The sequence below is a fragment of the Emydura macquarii genome, unplaced genomic scaffold (assembly GCF_026122565.2).
Source record: "Emydura macquarii macquarii isolate MOO-44397 ecotype Brisbane River unplaced genomic scaffold, CSIRO-AGI_Emac_v2 contig_2897, whole genome shotgun sequence".
Taxonomy (NCBI): Eukaryota; Metazoa; Chordata; order Testudines; family Chelidae; genus Emydura; species Emydura macquarii.
The window spans coordinates 28,222,954-28,237,160 of NW_027133034.1; positions in this window are offsets into that span (position 1 = coordinate 28,222,954).

The following is a 14,207-nucleotide window of genomic DNA, read 5'->3' on the forward strand; positions in this document are numbered from 1 at the left end:
ATGTGAAGGATTCACCTTGTTCAAGAATAATCCTCAGCGGTCTGGGAAGGTGAGCTTTCTACCTGCGTTGTGTGCTGCTGGGAAGTGTCAAAAAAGACAGAGCAAAGGGGAGGCTAACCCAATTCCTATTTAAAAAGTATAATATAGTATTTGAGCTGTGTGTTTATAGTAATCTTTGTAGACTATTATGTGGTTTTTGGTACGTTGTTTGAAGGATTCCAACTTTCTTTGTTGAGGAATAAAGAGATAAGTGTTCCAACCATTCACTGGAAATTTATACTGAACTTTCAAGGTACTGTTTTAAATTGGACCCATAAGTACCTTTATGAATCGTTAGGATGATGACAGCAACAGACTGGTAAAATTCAACTGCATATTTTGGTGGTTATTGAATTATATGTAAATATTAAAGCGTTTTCTTTTTTCTCATAACTGAAAGAATGATTCTCTGAGAACACTGCTGCTATGAAGAAAAGGCACTAGGATTCTGGCACATTATTTGTGAAGAGGGAAGGAATCGCCAGCACATGCTTAGACTAGAAAGCGGTTCAGTCACATTGTTAAAATGAGAATACTAAATTCTCTCTCTTTTTTAAGAGGAGTTCTTTCTATTTCTATTCTTTTTTCCCCTTTCTTTATATGTGCCCTTTAAGTGTAACAGTTTTCAGAACAAATGAGAAAAATGTGGAAGATTTACTTGGATGGGACAGGATACAATGGAGTACCAAATTGTCTGGATCGGATATAATTTTGGATTATTTGGGATCTAATACTATTACTTATCTATAGCCTTTTGTACTTTTTACAGCCTCAATCCTGCAAAGACTTTGCACATGCTAAGTTTTACATACTGTGAGTAGTCCCACTGAAATTAATAGGACTACTCACAGTGCATAAAATTAACTACATGTATAGGATCAGATTTAACTCTGATTGCTGGTTGTAGGAATCCAGTATACAAGGTGTTTTTATTTTGCAAGCTTTAAATATTTAGAATCCATTGGAAGGAATAATCCTTCATTTATGAATTGTTATTGTGAAACACATTGTAAGAATTATTTACCAGAGACTAAATGTAATTTCTAACAAGATTCTTGTTAAAGTCTTAATAATAAAGAACAGTTTGATATATCTATTTATTTGAAGGGAATTAAGTTAACTTATTCTTGCTGAAAAGTCTCAACTTCAGGGTCAAAAGTTTACAGATTTTTTTATGTGGGTTTGATTGCTATTGATTCATCTATTTTTAGAGGAAAAAAGAGTAACTGGTTTTTAAATAAATTGATTTATGGAGTCTGTAAGCCATATCTGCAAGAAATTGCTATTCCTAGAGTCTACGTAATTAAATTGGAAAATCAGAAATTTCATAACTATAGTGCAGAATTCGAAAAGCCTGAACCAGAGCTACACATGATCAAGATTGAATTAGCCTCTGATGTCCTGGTGATATTTCTGGAGCATATCAGAATTCCCTTAGTCAGTAAAATAATTTGATTGGCACTTGTACCAAATCTTGGAGTCACATTTCCTTCACTGATCTGCTGCTGGGGCAGTGTAGCTGCATGCTAGACCCTTCCTATCCACTGAGAGTAAACAATCTAGTCCTAACGTTTTAACTATTTATTATGTAAAGCATTTTGGGATACAATTTATATGAAAGATACAATGCAAAATAAAGCTACATTACACTGTCCTCTTGATCTCAGTATGATGAACGATGATACTTCTAAATACAGGTTAGAATATAAAAAAGGTCATTATTATACACCAAAGCTACGCATAACAATACACTGTGGAAATTCAGGAAGATCAATTGTTATTACATTACTACTGTGTATCAATTTTCTGATTCTGAAAGGTGACTGGAAAATAATCTGTGTGAGGAGGTGCAGAAGCCAAATTCATTCAAGCATATTTTGTACATGCATTTCAAAGTCCCTGATAATTTGGGTTCACGGCCGCTTGTTAAGCATAACACTCTTTGTTAAGCTGATTTCCCTATATCTCATTGGTTCTAGATACTTCTTTTAAACAGCATGTTTTGATATGTAAAATATTTATTTTGCTTTTCTGCCACCTTGTGGCTTCTACAAGCATTGTACTGTACCATTTTTTTAAGAAGTCACAAGCACTTGTTAAAGGGTTTATTTATTTCAATAGTCTTATGTGGAGATACATATGCATAAAGGGTCAAATTCTGCTATCACTTACAATGGTGCAACCAGTATCAGAGCACAATTTGGCCTCATGAAGACATTCTCACATAGCAGTCAGTCCAACAAAAAGAAATGCAACTTCCTTTGCTCCACTTAGGTCACTGGACTGAGAGTAAACAAGCCATTGTTTCCTCATTGTGGAAACAGTTGCATCTGACCCAGGCCTGATTAATACAGTGATAATCTATAAAACAGGAAATAACATGTGAAGTACAGTTCTACTCTGAAAAATGAATATGTAAAAGCTGAGCTGGATCCTAGTTTGATTCACTAATAAGTCAACAGAATTGTTAGCAGAATTTGACCCTGCATTTAGCTCTTAGCTATACTTGTGAAATCCCATTGCTTCACTGCTGCACTGGGAAAAATGATGGCAGAATTTGGCCTTTTAGAATCTTTATTATTAGTGAGGATACATGAGTCCTGAAAAACCTAGCTTGACTTTTAGTTTTCAGGTTGTATTTGTAGGGCTGGTAGTTATAGAAAGAAAAAATAGTTTTTCCAGTAAATTGAGCACATTCGATTTGGAAATCACTGAGAACACAAACACAGACACCCAAGTGCCATTTTCATAGAGTCCCAGCACTATGCCTTTCCACGATCATCTGGTGGGGAGATGATCTGGTGGCGGGACATTACAAAATTATATGTGTACATGAATCCAGCTATTTAAGAAATTTATTAACTGATTGAACAGTAATCCTCAACAAACCATATTAATCCTCAAATGAGCCATTGATTTATTTATGTTTATTTATAATGCTTATTCAGACCCCAGATCAGAATGGGTAGCTAAAAAGCTAAACTAAGATGCTCTCTGAAATGCTAGCATTAGTATATAAATTGCACTTTCCTGATCACTTTTCTAGGAGCAGTTGCAGACCAAAACAGCAGAAACAGGTAGGAGGCTGGAGAAAGAAGTATTGGTACTTTGTCCTGACATGCTCCAACCAATACTGACTCCCAAAATTGTCAGCTGCTAATAGAGCAGGTTCAAAAATAAATGTTACAAAAATTTTAACTTTTTGAAGTTTTCCATTTAGCAGGGTTTGAAATGGACGCATTTTAATTAATTAAAAAACATTTTAGTTAGAAAAAATCTAACTTGTTTTTACTAAAAACCCAACTTTTGGTAATGAACATGTGTTATAACCATTTCTATAAGGTTTTTGATAAAAAAAATCAATTTAAAATGTTTCAAAAAATGTTGTGGATAAAATTAGAAAAATAATCAACTGTTTGAGAGGGGACATGTAATATCAGTGGGTTATACTAACAAAGCCATCTCTGTGATTGCCCAGTATTAATTCTGATTGTTAGAATCCAATATGTTAGAGGTTAAATACTGCTGGAGTAAAATCATTGATGCTCCCTGTCCCTCCATCACCAGTGACATTGCCTAGCAACAGGTGATTGGAGATGAGGTAGTAGTTTGCAGATTGACAGCATATGTGTTGCTTTTTGAGAATTGGCTAGACTAACAGATGCTTCAGGAATGTCAGTACGTGGTCATTGTGAAGAATGCATTAATGATTTCAGTAAATAGTGACTGGTTGCTGGCTTTCACTACCCATGAGGGCCAGGGGACCAATGTGAGAGGTCAAAATTCTGCAAGAGATGGTGGAGTGGCCTTTGATTTTTTGCTGTGGTTCATAATCTTGTATTTCTCAGCAAAGTATAATGAGACCTCCTCACAGAGGACAAGAATTCGGATCAGAGAATTAATTGAGGGAGTACTTAATTATTAACTACTTGACTATTTGGAATAGCAACACTTGCTATTTTTATGGCAGAGAAAAATAAAGTTTTCATGGTTCCTTCATGCCCGTGGCATATTTCTATAGGAAAACTGTTTTGTTGCTGTCATAAGGGATCAGAAGGGCCTAGTACCACTCATGTTCTAATCATCTAGCTTCATGTTTCCTTTGACAGCTAATAAACAAGCAATGGAGACATGTGGTCAGTGGGGAGGTGAGACAGAAGTGGATATTCAGGAGCCAAGGTTTCACTGGCTCAGGCTACAAGGTGTAATAGTGCTCCACTAGTTCAGCCGCAGGATGATGGTCTATGCTACTGCATTCTAGAAATGTCAGTCTCCGAGGGTGAACCATTTCAGTTGGACTATTGTTCTGATAGAAGTGTTGTCAACCTTCTATCAACAGGGAAGAGGTGATCGTCAGGTTCAGGAGCAAGACCAATTTTTTACTCAAATTTAATATCAGCTACACTATGTGGTCTGCTGTGTGCATAGGTCTAAACAGCAGTCTACCTTTTGGAGGTAAAATTTGCACCTGCTCTTTTTCCTACAGCTGAAATTAAAGCTGCAAATCTGGGTATTTGCCCCTTTAACTACTTGACAGCAAATGCTGATCAGGTGATTAGAGTTACGAGTATTCAAATTTTCATCTGCAATTCATTTTCCAGTTGCAAAGTACATGTGTACAATAGAGACCAGGCCTCAGCCCTTTAGAAAATTTACTCCTCTGGTACAAGATCATGATTTCTATACTAGACAGAAGGTTCCTGGGTTAGAGAATTAGGGTTGTTTTCTATTTGAGTGTTGGTGTCAGTGGAAGCTGCAGATGCTCCGAACCTTTCAGGATGTGCCCCTATATGTTTTCCAAGGAGTGTTCTCTATTTGTTACTCATAACTGAAAATTAACGCGCTTTCAAAAGATTATAAAACATAAAAACACTTTATCAGGTTTTCCATCAGCCATTAATAAGTGGCATAAATATGCAGTTCAACAAAATGACACAGGCACAATAATACATTTATAAAAACTGAGCATTCTGAAAAGATAAAAATGAAAACATCAGCAAAGTTTAGGTACTGGAAGATTTAATGTTGCTCTTATGTAAAAAAAAATCACAATTGTTTGAAAGCTAGCACCTCAGAAAAATTTTGCTTCCACAGATCATTTATTTTTCTTGGGTCACAAGGGCAGCATAATAAATAGTACTAATCATTTAAAAAAAGATTAAAGATGGTATTAAAACAACTATAAAATATTCCTGAATTGAAGTGCTTGGGGAATCATCTAGAGCTACCATACTTTGCTAATCTGTTCTCCAGGAAATAAACATCTTTATCATTCAACAAGAAAATACCACTTGTTTTGACTGAGGACTCTTTGGAATGCGTTTGGTAATGTATTTAATTTTCCTTCTCAAAAAGCAGGTAAGGATTTGGTAAGTGGTATTGCCTTTGTCGTTCCATCAATTAATGGGAGCATACAAATGTCCGGAAGAGTAAAGCTTGCCAACAACCACTAAATCTTAGACTTTTTTTTAAAAGTTATCTGATGCCTGTGATTTTGTAAAAGTTGTATTTATTGCTTCTATGAGGTTGAAAGCTCTGTTGATTTGAAAAATGGGGGAGTGTATGTGTTTGGGGGGGGAGGGGGAATTATCTGCAGCTATTGATTAATTGATAAAGCAGTTGGACTACAGTAAGCTTCAGAGACCTGACCTTCAATAGACCTTTCTGTTTTCAAGCCTTAGGCTATGTCTACACTGGAGACCTTACAACGGCATTGCTGTACTGCTGCAGCTGTGCCACTGTAAGGTCTCCTGTGTAGCTGCTCTAGGCCAATTGGAGAGAGCTCTTCCATCAGCATAATTAAACCACCCCCAACAAGCAGCCAGCGTAGTGCTGTCCATGCCATTGTTTCTGTCGGTAAAACTTTTGTTGGTCGGGGGTGTGTTTTTTCATACCACTGACTGACAAAAGTTTTACGGACTAAATTGCTAGAGTAGACACAGTCAATCTCAATTCCAAATAGCTACTCGTAATTTTATTGCTGAAGAAAGAGACACTTGCTCTTCTTTTTTAATTCAGCCAAACTAATACAAACAACCAATCTTGCTGAAGATTAAGAACAGTGTTGGGCAAATGTGATGTATTGTACAATGCTTTTTTGTATCACAAAAGATTGTTCTGTCAAGAACATGTTATTCAGCATGCACTACTCTACAAATGCTGGTAGGAAGTATATTAGTTGGATAAGTAGAAGAAGAATTTACTTAATAGAATAAAATTACATATATGTTCAATGGAATTCCAGATATCTTTTTATAAAGTAGTTTTTTCAAAATTAAAAACATTGCAATTTTCATTTTGACTCTGGCACATCCCTTACTTTCTACATAGCTCAATTAATCAAGCATGTGAGGGCTTCCTTTTAAAATGAGATCAGGCCAACAATTAATTACAATTAATATTAAATAAAAATAAGGGCTGAAACTTAATGCTTCCAAATTGATTGGTGTTCTTTCAAGGTGGAAAGCTAATTTAAGACCTGCAACATAATGGGCTAGATTCAGCCTTAGTGAGACAAGCGCAATTCCCATTGGTCTCAGTGCTCCCATAAGCTGAGCACAATGGCCCTGATCCAGCAAAGAACTTAAGTACTTTTCTGGACTACGACCAGAGTGCTCACCACCTTGCAAGATTGAGCCTACTGAATGCAAATGGGATGCACTTGCCTTCACCAAAGCTGAATGTAGTCCATTATGTCTGGTAAACTACAGTAACATTGTTACTTCAATAATTAAGTTTAAATCTATCTGTTCAGTTCTTTGCATTGAAAACATCTGAAAATTACTTTTTGTAAATTCTATAACACAAGCAGTTGAGAAGCAATCTCTACAATCATTCAAATAAGAAATGTACAGATTTAAGTTAGCAACAGAAAGTTCCAGTTGGATTCATGTCTCTGCATGCAATATTGTCTTTAGGTAAATATAACTTCAGACAGGCTACATAAAATAGTGGTCAAACTTTGAGAAAATAATCATTGTGCTTTTCAAGAAAAATCTGATATATCAAGTTATTTTCCCAAATTGTGTGAGTGAAGTATTATTATTTGTACTGAAGTGCCCCAATCATGAATCCGGGTCCCATTGTCTAGGTGCTATACAAACACAGAAATAAATATTTGACCTTGATAAGATCAATGTATTGGTCCAATGAATATGTCATTAATACACAACAAAAGCTTTCAAATGTGAATTGAATACAGCATATAGATTCATAGAGTTTAAGGCCAGCAGAAACCAATGGATAATCTAATCTCACTTCCAGTATATTACATGTCACCAGTTACCTTTGTATTGAATGCAATAACTTGTGCTTGACTAAAGCATACTGTCGGAGGGCCTTCTTAAACCGGCCCGGTCGCTGCAGCCCTTCCTCGGGTCCTGACCCTGGAGGAGGCCATAGCGCCTTCCTGTAGGGGAAAAGTTCGCTCTCCAGTAGTCTCTCACCTGCCTCAGGCAGGGCGGGCGGGCAAGCAGTCTACCGGCCCGGCCCTCAGGCAGGGCAGGCGAGCAATGGTTCTGCTCTGGCAGCAGTAGGGAGGTTGAGGCTCTCCCGGGGTGGCTAGGAAAAAAGGGGAGGGAAGGGGGACACGGGCCCACCCGTCTCCACTGCGTCCCTGCCCAGGGCCCTAACAGTGACAAAGGTGTTGCCACTGAGCCAGCGGGGCTCCTGCCGCAACACGCCGGCAGGGTTGCCCCAACTCAGCCACCGTCCATGGCTGCCCCTGGGCTACTTCCTCCCCGTATCCCCCTGTACCTGCTTCCCCAGGGTCGCTGGGGTCCGCCGTCTGGGGTAGGCCCGCCAGTCCCTCCTCGTCCGGCGGCGGCAGTGCGGGGAGCTCCTCTTCAAGGTGCAGTTCCTCTAGGTCACAGGTTCTGGGAAGGGTGCAGCCTCAGGCAGTTCGTCGAGGTCTGGTCCTGATTCTGGGGGCTCGGCAGCCAGCAGCTCCTCCAGGTCCCACCCAGCCTCAGGGGGTGTTACCCACCCGGGGTGCGCCGGGAGCTCAGCCCAGTCCCAGGGTTCAGGGGCCTGGGTCCGGTGCTGCGGTTCAGGGGTCTCGGCCCAGTCTCTCTGGCCGGATTGTATGGTCCAGCTACGAGACGGCCCTACCCAGTCTCTAGGCCCGGTTTGGTCGGAGTCTCAGCTCCGGCCTAGGTCTCAACCGACAGGGCAGCACATCTGCCTCCGGCAGCGGTCTGCTCCTCACTGAGCCCTGGGGCCTGTCTCTTATACTGTGAGTGCCTTGAGAGGCTCCTCCCTGCTTGGGCTGATTGGGCAAATCCGGCGGCCCTATCACGGCCCAGCTCCTGGGTTGCCAAACAGTCCAGCTGTTTGGTTGTCGGCCAGGCTGCTCTGTGGGGCTATCCCTTGTCCATCCCGGTCGCTGCGGCCCTTCCTCGGGTCCTGTCATTACAGGGCCAGTCATACCATATTTTATTCTATAATATCTAACAATAGAATCACAGGACCCAATTCTTTTCTGAGATACATATTTGTCTTACAACTTGTCTGAAGTTGGATGATATCTTGCAGGCTGAGCAGGCAGGGTTCAAGGAAGGATCAAGTCTTGGCCTTGACCACCTTTATCAAAACTGGCTTTCAACAAAATCTATCTATAGTAGCTGTCTTCCTGGATTTGACTGCTGCTTATGACCTGGTTTGCCACAAAGGCCTTTTGTACAAACTCTCTCGAGTTGTCCTGCATTGGGGTGGCCAAAGTAGTACAGCTTTCCTCCAAAACAGGTGGTTCAGAATACACATGGGCGACTGTTGCAGTTCTTGGAAGTGTCAGATTAATAGTCATCCTCAAGGTTTGGTTCTTTCACCAATACTATTCAATGTGTTCATCAACGACTTGCCAGTAACATTCTCAGGCAAATTTATTTATGCCAATGATATCTGCTGCAGCTATCTAGCTCAGTTCTCAGAAATTGACAAGGTCCTGAATGATGATACAAAGCTCATGGAAAACTATTGTAGTTGATGGCGCTCACAGAGGAGCTTTTACAAGATAGTTTCAAAGTGTATTTCATCTGCACAATACAAGTGTAACCTATGGGTTAAATATTTTCTTAAACAGCCAATGCCTGCAGCATGACCCAAAGCCAGTTTACTCTCGTGTGACATTGGATAGGTCATTGACATACCGCAACCACTTGAAGAAGGCAGCAGCCAAAGTTAGCACTCAGAACAACCTGCTGAGAAAACTGTCTGGCTCAACCTGGGGTGTGAGTGCCTGGATGTTTAGAACTTCAGCCCTTGCCCTCTGCTATTCAACAGAAGAGCACTGTGCTCTTGTCTGGGGTCGTCTGTCTCACACAAGGCTGGTCGATGTAGAGCTTTACAAAGCTATGCACATTGTTACCAAGACTTTAAATGCAACTACATTGCCATGGCTGCCAATGCTTATTAACATAGCACCACCCCATATTTGTCGGAGGGACCTCCATCATGCTGCTGGCCAAAATCCGTGTCAATAGCAACCTGCCTTTGTACATAGACCTCTTCAACCACTCACCAGCTTTCCTGTCTTCTAGATGACCTTTATGGTCACTTATACTATCACAGGACATGATGGTGGAATCTGCTTGGCGTAACAAGTGGTCAGCGACAACAGTCATTAATCACTCTCTTGTCACCAACTGAATCATCTACCCACCAGGTTTTGACCTGCCAGGGAACCTGTAGCTATCCCTTAACCAGTTTTGGACAGGACAGGGCAATTATGTGGCCAATCTCTTCAAAAGGGGTGTTTCTAATGACCTGTGATGTAGCTGCGGTCAACTTCAGACTATGTTGCATATCCTTGACAAGTGCCCATTGACTTACTTCAATGGCAGCTCTTCATGTGACCGATGACAATGCTATCAAATGACTGGACACTTTGTGCATACGCTGAAGAAGACTGAAAACACTTGTAGCTGAACCAAGCAATCATCACCATCAGCACTGGTTTGGTTTCAGCGGCTTTTGTTGGTATGCAAATAGCATTAAGATAAAAGATCAATGAATTACAAAGCAAGTTTACCAAGAAATGCCGCTACACTGTTGGCAACCATGCCAAAAGCTTTGGTGGTGCAATGATTGCCAATGATGGGTATAGACTGAACACCCAGTCAGACCATCTTAAGGACCTAGAAAGAGATTGATCCAGGTGACACTTGATCTTCAAGGAAGCTACATCCCTTTGGGATTTGCTTTGATAATATGCTAATCCTGGAGATGCCTAAATTCCCACTGTTAAATAACCCTAAGTCTCTGCCTCTGGGCGTGTGCATTGCTGCCTCAGTCTAGGTGCCCGGGCTCCTATCTCATGCCTAAATTGCAGTGTGAGCCTCAAAGCAGGTGAAACTATGCATTGCTCTGCCTATCTCACCTGCAGGGTGTGATCCAGTAAGTGTGCTCTGAGCACACCTAACTCCACGCAAAAGGGCCGTTGCATATTTAATTATTGATACATGAGGCCATCTTAAACAGGAGAGACTGAAGACTACCCCCCCCAGATTGTCCCAGAGGCCAGTGATAAAGTCACTCACCTGAGAGGTGGGAAATTCATGTTCAAATTCCTTCTTCTCATCAGGCAGAGAGGGCAAATGAACCTGGATCTCTGACATCCTGGATAAGTATCCTAATCACTAGGCTAAAAATTATAAGAGACCTGCTTTCTAGTGCTCCTCCCCAGGGCTTTTTTTATATGCATTCTTCCATGAAACGGGTGAGGTGCCTGACTCCAGGACTGGGTTCACAACTGTGGATCCCACGTGAAAATAGATGTCTGCCTCAAGCCTGCACTTAGGCTCCTGACTTCCTGAGTGGGGTGGGTTTTAGGACACACCACTCTCCCCCTCATCTGCTATGGGCTAGTTTATCTGAATTGATAATCCTCCTCTCTAGTACACCATATCAGATTTCACCAAGGAATATTAACACGCCAAGTTTGGTGTGGGGAAAAATATCTCATTAGTTTCAACAGAGCAACATAATGGAATATAATGGAATATTATGGGTACTAATTGTTTTTAAAAATGTGTAACATTCTTTTGCCAAAAATACACTGGCACTACTCAATATGCAATCTGCATAGTGATCGATTTGCTTACAAATTCTGGGTGCCTGTACCCAGGAAATTGACAGATGTTTGTGGGTTGCCTGGCGGATATAGATGTAATTGGATTGCACATGTGCCGATTTTTTTATAGTTATAGAATACCTTTGTTAATTTTATCAAGATGGCAAGGTCCTTCAAATAATCTGCACAGGTCAAACCCGCATGGCCCTATTGCTATCGAAGCCCAGGGCTAGCTCCATCTGATCTGCAAGTTTGCTAAAGGGGCAATGTATCTGTGATCAGGCTCTATTTGGTGCATTTAATGGCTTGAGGTGAAAGAAATCCACCTGTGTATGTGGCATGTTGATAAATACCAAGTTCCCTAGCAGCAAGGTGTGGGACATAGGTTCAGCAGGAACCCTTTTTCCTCTAACCTCTCTTGCCTGAAGGCATGGCGTTTGTGTCTACCACACAGGCACTGAAAAGCTGTGAGGCCACCTGGTCCCATGTTGTTCTGTGCCTAGACATGGCTGGCTAAAGCATCAAAAGTGCCTCTGAGAAATCATGGGGCATACACCGAAACAGGTCCATGAGCTTCGCACTTCTATGAGGAAGGGCAGAGGCTGCCCTAGAGAAAGGGGCAAACCTACAGAGCAGCCTAAGCCCTCAGCCCTCGCCCTATTCAGCCACAAGCCCTCCAGGTTGTGGGGCAGCACCTTGCCCAAGTGTCACATGCTAGGGTGCAGCCCACACACCTGGGTACCCCAGACCACTCTGTCTGCCCAGGACTGTATGAGATGATGCAGGTGAGCTGTGCTCGCCCTGCTGCCCAAGAAGAGGGACCTCCATGACCTCAGGAACTGGCATCCCGTCTCGCTCCTCATCATGGACTATAAGATCATAGTAAAGATAGCATAGCATAGCATAGATCTCACTGCGGCTAGGGTCCGTGCTGGCGGACATAGTCCATCCTGACCAGACCTACACTATCCTGGGCCGTACCATCTTCGACCATCTTTATTTGGTCTGGGACCTCCTTGAGCTCAGGTGCAGGGACGGTCTGTTGTTCATCCTCCTGTCCCTGGATCAGGAGAAGGCGTTTGACGGGGGGTGGGAGGGCATAGATATATCATGGGCAATCCGCAGACTTTTGACTTTGGGCCCCAGTTTGTGGGTTTTCTCCAGGTGCTGTACGCCTCCATGGAATGCTTGGTCAGGCTCAACTAGACCCTGACCACACTGGTCAGTTTCGGGTGTGGAGTGCGTCAGGGCTGTCTGTTGTCAGGCCAGCTGTACACTCTGGCCATCTAGCCCTTCCTCCATCTCCTCTGCAAGAGGCTGGTGGGGTTGGTGCTCCGTGAGCCAGAATTGTGGGTGCTGCTGTCAGCGTACACTGATGACATGATCCTCATGGTCCAGGACCCGGGCGACCTGGTACACGTGGAGGCCTGCCAAGCTGTCTACTTGGCGGCCTCCTCCGCCTCGGACAACTGGGTCAAGAGTGCTGGCCTGATAGTCGGGGCTAGGGGGGGCAGGAAAGCTCCCTCCCACCTGCGCTTCAGGCCATCCGGTGGAGCGCGGATCTGCTGCTTTATCTGGGCATGTATCTTTCTGCCACTCATCCTTCTACGCTGGAGAACTGGGAGGATTTGGAGGGTAGGATGGCTGAGCGGCTTCGGAGGTGGACAGGACTGCTCCGGTGCTTCTCCCTGCAGGGGAGGGCACTGGTGCTTAACCAGCTTGTCCTGTCCATGCTCTGGCACCTACTCAACACCCTGATCCCTACCCCGAGTTTCCTGGCCAATCTCCAGAAGACAATTGTGGAATTCTTTTGGCCAGGACTGCACTGGGTCTCTGACGGTGTCCCAAGTTTCCCCCTGGACGAAGGGGGACAGGGCCTGTGCTGTGTCCGCAGCTAGGTCCATACCTTCCGACTCCAGGCCCTGCAGAGGCTCCTTTATAGCACAGGTAGTCCGGCGTGGAGCACTCTGGCGCACACCTTCCTCCGCCACCTCCGAGGGCTCCAATATAATCAGCAGCTCTTTTTTCTCCACCCGAGGGGTCTTCTGCGAGACCTCTCCTAGCTGCAGGTCTTCTACCAGGATCTCCTCTGGACCTGGAGGCTGGTGTCCGCAACCAGGTCCGCGGTGGCCCCCAAGGGGATAGATCTCACAGAATCCCTGCTACACAATCCCCATCTCAGCATGCAGGTGGCGGAGTCCTACTTGGTGCACCAGAGACTGGTCCTGGCAGGCATCACAAAGATCGGAGACCTCCTGGATCTCCAAACGTTGGGTCGGAGCATGGGGCTCTCCACCCTTCGAACCCCCCAGCGTGTACTCCAGAAGGTGAGGATAGCCTTGTCTCCCACTGCTCGGGTCTACCTCAAGCAGGCCCTGAGAGAAGGCGATCCTGCCGGAACCTCACCCTGGGCCCTCCAGACCTCTTTGTTGGGCTGCCTCCCCACACACCCCAAGTCGGCTGCAGGATCCACAGCCGGTGCACTTCCAAACTGCACCATGGGCACACCTCCACATGCTCATGCTCCACATTCTCCATTTCCTCGCCCTCGTGTCCAGCCCTGACACCGAGTCGCCGGACCTCTTAACACCTGTGGAGGACGAGAGATGCCCGGTGGGCCAACATGTGTTCCACGTTGGTTCCATGGCCCGCTGGGGATATCAGCTGGCAGCTCCTTTTGTGGCATGAGAGAGACCCTGGTGCACATCTACTTAGAGTAGATCTACCTACCCTATTCCGGCTCCTCTAGAATCTCCTCCTGAGGTTCTGGCTGCACTTCATCCTGCACCTTCTTATCTTTCCACCCTCCCCCCCAATCCGTGGCCCCACAAAGTCACAGGACCTCCTCATCAACTTCCTCCTTGCCTTGGCCAAGGCGGCCATCTACAACACCAAGGAGAGGTGGTTGGCTGAGGAGGTGCTCTGAGACTGAGGGGGCCTCCTTCCGTTCGTCTGTCCGGTCACATCTCTGGGCAGAGATCCTCGGGGCTGCAGTCGCTAACTCCTTGCCCACCTTTGAGGAGCAGTGGGTGCTATCCGGGGTCCTCCACTCAGTGTCCCCTTCAGATTCCCTCTGTTTTGCCCTTTGACTTCCACACCC